The following is a 12,645-nucleotide window of genomic DNA, read 5'->3' on the forward strand; positions in this document are numbered from 1 at the left end:
TGAATATCTCCAGAGAAAGAGACTCCACAACCCCTCTGGGCAGCCTGTTCCAGTGCTCTGTCACCCTCAGAGGGAAGAAGTTCTTCCTCATGTTCAGAAGGAACTTCCTGTGCCTCAGTTTGTGCCCATTGCCCCTTGTCCTGTTGCTGGGCACCGCTGAAAAGAGTCTGGCCCCATCCTCTTGACACCCACCCTTAAGGTATTTATAAGCATTTATAAGGTCCCCTCTCAGCCTTCTCCAGGCTAAATAAGCCCAGCTCCCTCAGCCTTTCCTCGTAGGAAAAATGCTCCAGTCCCCTCATCATCCTTGTAGCCCTCCGCTGGACTCTCTCCAGTAGCTCCTCATTTTTCTTGAACTGGGAAGCCCAGAACTGGACACAGTACTCCAGATGGGGACTCACTAGGGGAGAGTAGGGGGGGAGGAGAACCTCCCTCGACCTGCTGGCCACACTCTTCTTAATGCACCCCAGCATCCCATTGGCCTTCTTGGCAGCCAGGGCACACTGCTGGCTCATGGTTAACCTGTTATCCACCAGGACACCCAGGTCCCTCTCCACAGAGCTGCTCTCCAGCAGGTCAGCCCTGAGCCTGTACTTATGCATGGGGTTGTTGCTCCCCAGGTGAAGGACCCTGCACTTGCCCTTGTTGAATTTCATCAGGTTCCTCTGCACCCAACTCTCCAGGCTGTCCAGGTCACGCTGAATGGCAGCACAGCCTTCTGGTGTATCCACCACTCCTCCCAGTTTTGTGTCATCAGCAGACTTGCTGAAGTTACACTCTAACTCTTCATCCAGGTCGTTGATGAAGAAGTTGAACAAGACTGAGCCCAGTACTGACCCCTGGGGGACACCACTAGTTACAGGCCTCCAACTAGACCCAGTGCCACTGATCACAGCACTCTGACCTCTGCCATTCAGCTGGTTCTTTATCCACTTCACCAACCACTCATCCAGCCCACACTTCCTGATGTTCCTTAGGAGGATGTTATGGGAGACTGTGTCAAAAGCCTTGCTGAAGTCAAGGTAGACAACATCCACGGCTCTCCCTTCGTCTACCCAGCCAGTCATGTCATCGTAGAAAGCTATTAGATTGGTCAGGCATGATTTCCCCTTGGTGAATCCATGTTGACCACTCCTGATAACCTTCTTTTCCTCCACTTGCTTGTTGATGACCTCCAGAATGAGCTGCTCCATCACCTTTCCCGGGATGGAGGTGATGCTGACCAGCCTGTAGTTCCCTGGGTCCTCCTTCTTGCCCTTTTTGCAGGTTGGAGTGACATTGGCTTTTCTCCAGCCCTCGGGCACCTCTCCTGTCCTCCAGGACCTTTCAAAGATGATGGAGAGTGGCTTAGCGACAACATCTGCCAGCTCCCTCAGCACCTGTGGGTGCATTCCATCGGGGCCCATGAATTTGTGGGCATCCAGATTGCTTAAATGATCACTCACACAGTCCTCTTTGACCAAGGGAAGGTCATTCTTTTTGCAGGCTTCCTCTCTTGCCTCCAGGGCCTGGGATTCCTGAGGGCCTTCCTTAGCACTAAAGACTGAGGCAAAGAAAGCTTTTAGTAACTCTGCCTTCTCTGCATCCTCTGTCACCAGGACAGCCACCTCGTTCAGCAGCGGCCCCACATTGTCCCTAGTCTTCCATTTGCTGCTGATGTACTTGAAGAAGCTTTTCTTGTTGTCCTTGACATCCCTTGCCAGATTCAATTCCAGGTGTATCCAGGAAGGCAACAAGCCTTCCTTGTTGCATCCCTGCATCCTCTGACAACATTCCTGTACTCTTCCCAAGTGGCCTGTCCCTCTTTCCACCTTCCATGGACCTTTCTCTTCCACCTAAGCTCCTCTAGAAGCTCCTTGTTCATCCATGCAGGTCTCCTGGGAATATCTGAGAATCTTTTCTAGAGTCAAGCCATTTCTTGGCAATTTGGATTCCTCTCTTGTGAACAACCATGTATGTTAGATGAAATTCTTTGATTTTCAGCAGATGGGCTTATTGCAGTGTTTTCATGATTTATTTTAATCAACATAAATATTTGAAGGATTAATTGGGTTGACAAGAACCTGTTTTGAAATGATCTAAGGAAAACAAGAAAAACGGTTACAAAAAATCAGGAGAAGCAATGGCAGTTTAAAAGCTCTATTATTTATTTCTGTTGGGGTATTTGAAGTAGATTGCATGAATAAAATAACTCAGCAGTTAATGGATAGTCAGCAGAAAATATGCTAAATGGAACTGTAGTCTAACATAGCAGTAGACAAAAGAGGTTTTTCCAATATATTTGGCATATTGTCAGATCTTCTATTCGATTAAAAGAACTGGTGAAGTACTACACTTAGCATTTTATGTACTTTCTTTATACTTCATATAAATAAATGTAATTTACAGCAGATTTCAGAATTTGCATTTAATTTAGATTGGGTAAATCACTCATGAACAGTGAAAAGCAACACTGCCAACAAAGAAAAATAGAATTGGAAATACTACGTTTGCATGTACAAAGTAATACACATTTGTCTTACCATCTGGAAATACTGAAGTGGCACTGTTGGCAGGACAAGTTTGAATCTGATACTGAATATGTTTTGTTATATGTCCTTGTCTTTTTTCTTTACTCGTGGAAGGGTTTGTCAGACAACATAAGGCATAACAAATGAAGCCCTGGTTTCCATCAAAACCAATAGACTGGTCTGAGAAATCACTGTTAATGGAAAAATTTACTCTTAGTAAAAGGGCACCATCTTCCCTTTGAGCAGAATATGAAGTGAAGTAGATCCCTTATGTTTCTGTTAGGCCAGAGTCAGCTTTATTTTGGATGGGGTATTAGGATTAAACCCGCATGTATTTCTTGGAGTTACAGGTTTTTTTGTAGCTGTATGCATGCAGTATGCCATTCGTATAGATAGTGGCATGAACAGTAGATAAACACACAGTTGAAATTAAGCACAGTATGTTATGTGCTTAATTAACTTGTGAATATTTGCTTATATCCTGCATTATGGGATCGTGTGTTGTTTCTAAAGTCCATACAAATTTGTTGAAATGAAAATGTCTTTAATTTCTCTGATTCTTAGTGCCTACTGTGTTGAAAAATTTTAAAACTTTTCTTCACTTGAGTCATGTTATTATATTGAAATGGCTTCAATTTAATCTTTAAATATAGTATCTACCCTACTATGTGGGAAAAAATAAGTCTCTTTCAAGCAGTATTCATTACTTTTGTAGTTTGTCTGTGCTTCTGAATGTAGACATATAGCGAGGTTTCATAAGTGATGGAAGGAGGGATGTTTTCATCTGAGGGAAATGTGTAGAATTTGTTGTAACTTAAGAATCTTCAGAAATTGGCTGGACTGAAAGCAAGGCTAGAGAAAAAGATCTGAAAGGAGACTGAGACAATATGGAGAGGTCCTACATCCACATATTTACTAAAAAAAGGAAAAAAGAGAAAAAAAGCGATGTTGACGTACACTTCCAAACCTACAGTTTACTATTTCAGACAAACAAAAACCTTTGACACGTTTTTAATAATAGCAATAATTCTTTCCAACAAACGGGTTTGAAGGATTTACAGTTAAAAATATAAATCACAAAAGACCATTAATCCATCCCAAAAGTTCCCAAATAAAGGATTCCTACTTTGTTTTGATCCATTTGGGAGATAATTTCTCCACCTTTAGTTCTTGCTCTACTACTTTCCTAAGTCTTTGATTACTGGGGCCAATCAAAACAATTGTTTGCCTCTTTCAAGTATACAATTTCACTGAAGCCAAATGTTCTGTAGAAACACATGCTTAATGAAAAGTTTTATCTGATAAAGTATTATCAGATAAGCCAAAATTTTCAGCTGACAAAGGAAAGGGAAAGAGTCGAATGGACTACTCAGCTTGAACACACATAGTGTGACAATTGCTCCACTATTAAAGCACCTGAAACATTAAGACCTTTCATGCTTTGAGATGCATTTCAGATCTATCCCTACTGCATTTCTACTGTAACTCATGGGATTTTAGAGCTCTGACCCTTCCTTTTCCAGCTTATAAAATATGGGGAAAGGATTACTCCCAAGAGTTCCAACTGAAAAAAAGGCAGCAACTTTAGTGACTCGCCTTAGAAGGGGCATTTACTGGATCGTCACATACACTCTGAGCTGGGTTCCCGAACAGCCAAGGTTGGCATTAGTATTACTTTTCGCCGTCTGTTTTTGGAAGAGCAGCATTAGTGTCAGTGTAGGTGATCCTCCTATCAGCAAAGCAGACAGAAATGTTACTACTGATTCCAATAGAAATGTTGTCAGGGCCCCTGTAAGGCAATTCTCAATGCTGGAAATACACGTAATCTGTATTTGACGTGACAATTTTACTCAAGAGAAACCAATGTTAATAAAATTAGTCATAGCATACGGATGCTGTTGACAGAACTGCTCAGGGTATGCTACTTGCCATGTTGTATATCCCAGACCTCTTTTTGACACAAAGGGCAGCTAGATATAACTTCCTTGATGTTAATAAATCACTTCACAGAACTCCTAGGCCATCCTCATCTTTTTCTTTACTCCTGGCCTGTGCGGGTGAAGCGAGCTCCATTTGTTCAGCCAAAGTGTACATTCCTGCCGTTCTGCAGACACAAATACCCGCAGTATGCTGCATATCCTGCACAATGCATGAATATTCACTTCTATTTATACATGCTATGTAATTGTTGAACGTATTATTTTCGGTTTTAATTAAACACCAAGCACTAGTCTTCAGTGAAGCCTGCACTTCTATGCTGCGTTCACACTTCTGTTGTGCTATTGAACCTCAGCCAGATAATGTAGTTGTGTTATTGTAGCTGTACTGGTGCAATGCTGAAGGTTAGTTATAGTCAAATGGTAGTATGTATGCTAGACTTGACCTGTAAGACTGTTTAGTCTGCTAAATGTGTGTCTGTAGAGGTTTTTTTGGTGTGGGAAAAAGTAGGAAGGGAGGTGAGAGAAAGCGGCAGTGGGGTGTCAGATCTGAAGGTCAGTGTGTGGCTGAGTACTTTTTCATCTGTTTCAATTGGCCAAACCAGAAATATTACTCCTTCTCATGAAGTGTGCATTGCTAGGAGTCTTTTGCGGTATCTGTATTATTAAAATTCTCCTGTGTCATGGGTCAGCTGATAGGAATGTATTAAAACCAAAAATAGAGCTTAAAGGGCAGGACTACATATGAAAAACAAAAAGGGATAGTGGCAAAACTCAGATGGTAGTGGGCGACCGTAACGAAACCTCTGGATACTAAACTTGGTACTTCGTGTTTTTCCTTACAAGACTGCGGGAATCAGAGTGAATGAGCGATTTAGCTAGAAATGTTATGACAGAGAGCTGGAGAGCCTCCTGTGTTAAATGACGGAGACAGCACCATCTGGTGGGTGTACGCAGATTTCTCAGCAAAGTACTGGTTTGATGGGCTCATGCATTTTCTGGTAGTTTATATTCAACAAATAAATACAGTTAACAATAATTTTAAGTTATTTTATGTCTCTTTTTAAATAAAGTGCACAGGGCAAGCATAAATTCTCACAATACAAAGATAATTGCATTTCAGGTGGAACTGACGTTTGGAAATCACCCTTGGCAGCGCAGCGGCCACCTAGTAGCAAGTGAAGGAGTGCTGTATGGAAGTAGGCAGACCAAGACTACGTGATCTTCCCAGACTGTTGATATCCTGAGGTACTATAGGTAAAAGGCCAAGAAGGGGTAGTAGAACTTGTTGCCAAATAGAATCATAGAATCATAGAATCATAGAATAGTAGGGGTTGGAAGGGACCTCTGTGGGTCATCTAGTCCAACCCCCCTGCCGAAGCAGGGTCACCTACAGCAGGCTGCACAGGACCTTGTCCAGGCGGGTCTTGAATATCTCCAGAGAAGGAGACTCCACCACCTTCCTGGGCAGCCTGTTCCAGTGCTCCGTCACCCTCAGAGGGAAGAAGTACTCCAGTTAGAGGAGTGATGGACAATTGTAGTTAAAATCCACATGACACTAGAGCTCAATTAATTTTAAAACGCCTGTCTTAGGTATTCGCATTAAAGTCCATGGGTACTTGTATCATCTGAGAAAAGCACTAGAGTGCAAACATAGGCAAAAGCAGCTGGTACCTTGTGGCAGGTAACTGTAAAGGAGGACTGAAGACATCACTGGTGAGAGATTGAAGGGCCATGTGGGAATTACAGTGAAGAAATGTGGAAAAGCAGCTACTCACCCACCTTCAAAGCATTAATTTTGCATGTGTATGCTGTTTGAGCTTTGTCCCTTACTACTTCATTACTGTAGCCAAAACCACTCGCCCGCTGTGAAGCAATGCCTAAATTGGTGTTAGCCACTTTAAGGTTGTCCTTTACTTTCTGTACAGTGAATTTTCTATGTCATTATAGCAAGTCAGTAAGCATTGTTAGCATTATTTTTCCTCTTGATGCGTGCCATTAGGCATATTTGGTATCAAAGTGAAAACTCAGAATTATGAGTATTTTTTTCTTATGAAATTATGAATAAAAAGTTGGTCACCCTGTTTGTTTAGATAATTTAAAAATTCTTTCTAGCACTGTGTAGTCCTGACTGTAGCACATGATTTTGTGACAAATATAATTGTACTGTTTCGTGTATTTCATCAGTAGCAACAGTAGATTCATCAACATCCACATACATCTTTATTTTGTGCTCACATGTCTTTAGGTGTTTTGAACCTTGGAATTTAGAACCTTGTCTCCCATTTCGTACCTTTGCTGGATTCTTGTTGATTTGTGCCTTGTAAGTTGCTTAAGAATTCTCCCAATTTCCCCTTCCACTCCTCCTAGTACTGCATTAAGGCTGACTTTAAGTGTCCAAAAATGTGATGTGCTCCCAGCATCAACAGGGCTTAAGCCTAATACCTGTTTTAATCTTCTATTTTTTTGAAGTATCTGGTTTTTATACAAACATAAAATTTCTATACAGCATAAAAATAGAACACATAATGCATCAGTAAGAATATACATGTGTATCATATAGAACATTATATAGTAAAACGTAGTATCTGTCACTGGTAACTTACCAGTAATGAAAATCTCTTATTTTTAGTATCCGTAAAGCGTAATTGCGTTATGAATATTTTGCCCTAATTTCTTTTTTTGTGTTGTCAAAACTCAATACTTCATGTATACTTTTTGTAGATTTGCACCTGTGAGATATGAACATTACTATCAAATTGGATATCAGATTTTTTTAAGGTGGGGTATTTCATTTTGTGTCGGTCCCAAGAGAGTGTTTTGGTTTAAAGAGAAGTCTTTTTAAAATGTATTTGTGGATTTTTATAAAACCAGAAGATGGCAGCAAGTGTTGACTAGAATTTTGTACCACTAAACCACTTCACACCTTCAGAGCAAATCGATATCCTTTGTAATGCAAGCATTTGCTTTGAATGTGATGTGTAGCAGAAAAGAGCTGATTTACATTTGCATCGGTACTATTATTCTTACACAGGGAAGTAAGAGGGCTAATCCATTTCAAACAGATTTATCCATTTGAAAAGACTAATGCTGTGAGGGACTGTCAGTGTGCATATGCCAAACAAATAATGCAATGATCTGTCTAATACGTTCCCTGATAATGCAAAACAACATGTATAATGATGTTTTTTTCTGCGTACTGCCATCTCTGAAGCTTTCTGCAGCATGTGTTTGGAAGATAGACGCTGTTTCTGAATAGGCATATCAAGAGTTGAAAGTATTAATGGTGATGGAAATTACCTTGTATGTTGATTCTGGGGTAGTGCAGAATGAGGGAAGTGCTTCCATGGAGATTGGTGGGAACACTTAAAACTGAGGTCTAATTCTCATTGGTGTATCAGTCTATTTCTAGTTCTGCGGGGTGGATGGGAACCCAGCCTGGGACTTGAGCAATGAACCAGCAAGTAGAGGTTCAGGAGGTTTAGTGCCTGGTTTCTAGATTTTAATTTGGGTATTGTATGTAATGTCAATTAGTGGAAAGGCAGGAGCAAACTCAGACTATACTCTCTGCACATTTTTATTAGAATAGCACACTTGCCCACAGCAGTTGTCTGGGATATCTTAAAATCCTTTCTGAAAGTCACATACTGGGCCACACACTAAAAGTAGCTTTGAGTGGATAGCTCAACAGATCTAGATGAAGTTGAAGAGACAAGGAGTACGCCCTAACTAATATAAATTACAGTGAATCAGAGGGGAGCTGGGGGAAATATAATGACCCTCACACATCATTAAATAATAGTTTTGTGATATCAGCATCCTTCAAAGTGTTTCAATCTAAAGAATTGTAGTGTAGCTATTTTGATGTCAGGTTTAAGTATCATCCAAAATGGTCTGGAAGCCACTCATGTGCCTTCAGCATATTTTGCCTCATCTGGGCCTTTATGAACCTGAAGGATCTTAATTTATTTAGTTTCTCCTCAGAGAAACCATCCCATAACTTTGATTATCCTCATTGTCTTGATTTTGTTTTTCCAGTTTATTTCTTCACGATGTACGTGAGCAATGGGTTTTATACAATGGCATATTGGTGTTTATTCAGTGATGTAATGATGTTGTCTGGTATTCTTTTTCTGTTAAATTGTAACATGTTATTTGCTTATCTGTATCTGCTGGTAGTCCAAGAGTCATATAGTGAGGGAAGGAAAACAGTTGAACTAATAATGTTGGGGGTTTTTGGGGTTTTTTTTTTTGCATTGCAACAGCATGTTCAGGAATCCGCTTCACTACCTTCTAAATAGAACATATGTGAAGCTTTTTATTTTTTTCCTCTGATCAATGAGAACAGTAGTGGAAAAAAAATGGACAAAACATGTGAACTCCAAAGTGAAGTAAATGGCCATAATAAATTTGCAGGAATCAAAAGAAAAAGAACAGATTTATTGGATTGTTTTATGTAAGAAAGATTCTGTGTTGCACTGGTCGGGGTAAAGTTGGTATGAATATTGTTCAGCGATCTGAATGTCATCCAGCTGGTTGAAGAACTGAATACAAAATTAGTGCTTTGAAGAGTGCAAATATCAAAGTGTCTTAAAGCATGGCCGGTCAATACTACAAGATTGAACAGCAATGAAAATGAATTGTTATACCTACCTATCTACTGGTCACTGAATACTACTGAAAACTGGGTATGATTTATTTCCAAAATCAATTTCAGTTCAGGAAGTCCCACAGCCCATTTAATCAATCCTGCAATATTCTAATCACTTTTCTGGTTTAGAGACAAGTTAGATAGAAATAAGAATTTAGACAGGAAGTAATGACATTATTTTTTCTGCTAGATCAGTTGATTGGTTTGATCAGCTGATTCTCTGGTTCATCAGGTGACTGGTGAATTCCACAAGAAACTTCACTAGTTTTCTAATATAAACAAGCTATAACAGTGATTCTCAAATAAACCCATTACCCCAATATGCAGGTCTAAGAACATGTTCTTCCACAATATTTTATACACAGTGTAACTTTACCTCCAAACAAGTTTACCTGGAGTCATAACTGGAAGAAATGTGAAAGAGGACAGTTAACACATTTAGTCATCTGCTACTGCACATAGCCACAAGTGAAATGTCCTTTTTTCAAAATTAATTACAATATTCTTCATTATTGCAGCAAAACAATGAGCGTTTTCTTCAAAACTAAACATCTGAAAGAGTGGAAATGTGCATTTTCAAAAGTCTGTGGCTACTGTTAAATATAAATTAGCATTTAGTGCTTTGTTGGTTAACTCAACTTCTTTGAAGAGTGAAGCACGCTACTTACACCATGATAGGTTCACGAAGTCCACTCATTTACTTGAGGTATTTTGTAGTGCTGTGCAATCAACAGGAGAAAACAGAGACTGGTAATTGAGAATGAATGTCAAGTAGTGTCAAGACTCCTCAGTTCACAAAGCTGGTAACTCTGTGTGATTGCATTTGTCTCTTTACAGCTGATATGGTCTCCCTCTTTACCAGCTTTTGATGGAACATGTATTATTAAACTGCTGACACAACTACACTAGTGCTATGGCATTTGTTTCTGAGGATGGGCAACTCTGCAAAATGATATTAATGAAAAAATAAAAGTTAGACCTTGATTTTGACGGCATATTGCCTCTAACAAAAAAAAAAGCCCACTTAATAAATGCAAATCAGTGAAGCATGAGAACATCTGGATTGGTTTCTTGACTGTATGAGTGATGAATTCTCATGTCTATTTATGTTTCATAGTTTTTGTCCCTTACTTCTATTTTTGATTTACCTTATCTATCATTACCATTAGTACTCTCTTACATAGTCGTTCCTCATCCCATTCAAATTAGTTTCTTAGTACACAGTGGAATGTAAAGCCTCTTGAGGGTGATATGCTGTTGTAATATCACAATTTCTTGCTGGATTGCTTAATCAGTAGTGACGGTGATATAAAACAATGCACCACAGCTCTGAATTGTTCTGTTATTCAAAGACATCTACACAATAAACTGGTTTTACCACAGCCAGAGAAAACTAGACTTTTAAAAATATTTTTTAAAAATGTTTTAAGACGTTGATGTTCCATTAAATGTGTATCAGTCACATTAAAATAAATTGGTCATCACTAGTGGCACTGTTAGAAAAGACTATAAAAGATTTGTGTCTTCACATAGCCTAAAGAAATGCCAAAAACTCAGAGAGCTGCTTTGGCCAGTGTTAAAACTCTGCTGTACTTTCTTGATACCAAATTTATCTCAGCAAGGAGGTACACTCTAAGAAACAGTACTATTATATATACTGTCACATTTTTTAGCTTCTGCTTTTTTTTGCAGCATGCCAAGTGCAAGAGGAAATCTTAGGTTTGGAGCCCAAATGCGTTCTAAAGCCTGGCCTTATTTTTGGCAACTCTTTGATTACATACATGTTTTTTATTTTAAGTACATTTCCACTGCCCACATGTCAACAAGACTCTGTTGTAAACCCACAGACAAATACACTTACTGTACCAAAATTCATGTCCTCACACAGGGACTTCCTTCCTTGGTATGCTAATAAATACTCAAGGGTTCAAAAGCATGAGTGGAATTCTCCTCTGTAAGTGGAGAATTTATCATTTATCTGCAGCTTCGGTGTGGGTGTCTGCTTCCAGGGATGTGGATACAATACCAGTTCACAGCTTGCCAATTGCGGTAACTTATCTTCAGGTAGATGTGAGACAGAGTGAAAAACAATGTTTTTACTCTTCTTGCTTTTCAAAGCAAAATTCCTTTGAATAGTTAATTTTGTTAATTTTCATGTATTTTTAGAAAGGAAACAGAAGTGGAATGTTCAACTATTGTTTTCATAGGAGGATCATGGTGTGGTCAGACTACTGAATGACACCAAGACAGAAGTTATGCTAATGGAAAATTCCTAATGAAAAAGAGTGAGGGCCTGATTCTTTGAAAATTACTTCTATTTCGCAACATTTTTATTTTTCAGACTTGTCAGTACTGTTATTAGAAGTTTGTTGGTTGTTCAATTGTAGAAGATGGATAGGATTAAATAATTGGCTTTTGCTAGGTGCCTCAACTACCTTTATTAGCTCTTATGTGTAATTATTTCCTACCCCTGTTCTGTATTTGCATCCATTCTTGGCAGTTCCTGCAATCACTTTGCTTACAAAAGAAATTTATTTTGTTCTATATTCAGTCACAACCTCTAGTTAATCAACTTTGCACCAGTTGGTGCTGAAATACATCCACTGGCATGGCCTTTAGACTGCTGAATGTATTCTTCCCCAGTGGTGAAACCGTACAAATTACTATGCAATGATAAGCATGTAATAAATTTAACATGGATATATAAGGCTATTTATTACCTCTTCAGTTTTTCAAAGTTTAAGCTTTTGTGTTACTGTATAATCTAATCTGAGAGAGGAAAAAAAGAATATTTATTTTATATTGGTATATGGTCTTCTATGTGACATACATTTAAATAGAGCTATTTGGCTTTTGGAGTTTATGTAGTCTGTACTGCATTTATGCACCTGTCAAATCATACCACCAAGAGTCAAATTACAGCTTGTTCTGGTAATAGATACAACTGCCAGACATGACAGTGTGGAGAGACATAATCATTGTCTAACACAAATCTTGCCTGTCTTAAGACCTATCACAAATATACAAATTAAAAAAAAAACTTGAATTTGTACTTTTCTCCCCCCCTTCCCCAATGTGACTTTACACAGCTAAATGCATAGAGTGGTGTGTATTTACTTTGGAATTATTTAAGTATTGATTTTCTCTGTCTAGATTCTAACGGTTTAAAATGCAAGAATGTATTTTGTTGCATCTCCAGTAAAAAAACCCTGTGGAAATCCTGGAATTTCGTATTGAGAAATGCCTTCCAAATTAATTTGTTTGGAATTCAGATTTACTTAAATCCATTTTCCCCAGGACAAAAAGGAAGATTTTTTTTTTTTTGCACAAATTTGAAACTAGTACCTGTCTCTTCCGGCCTGAAAATAATGACAAACCCCTACCTTCTTTTCCATGGCAAGAGTTCATTTAGAAGACGTAACCATTAGAAAAATTAATGCTGAAATTGATAATATGAGCCCACAATTTTCAAGAAGCTCTTTTGGAACTGCAAGGATGAGAAAACCACTATATGTGATGGGTTTGCCTTGGCTGGATGCCAAGTGTG

Source organism: Opisthocomus hoazin, chromosome Z (genome assembly GCF_030867145.1).
Source record: "Opisthocomus hoazin isolate bOpiHoa1 chromosome Z, bOpiHoa1.hap1, whole genome shotgun sequence".
Classification (NCBI taxonomy): domain Eukaryota; kingdom Metazoa; phylum Chordata; class Aves; order Opisthocomiformes; family Opisthocomidae; genus Opisthocomus; species Opisthocomus hoazin.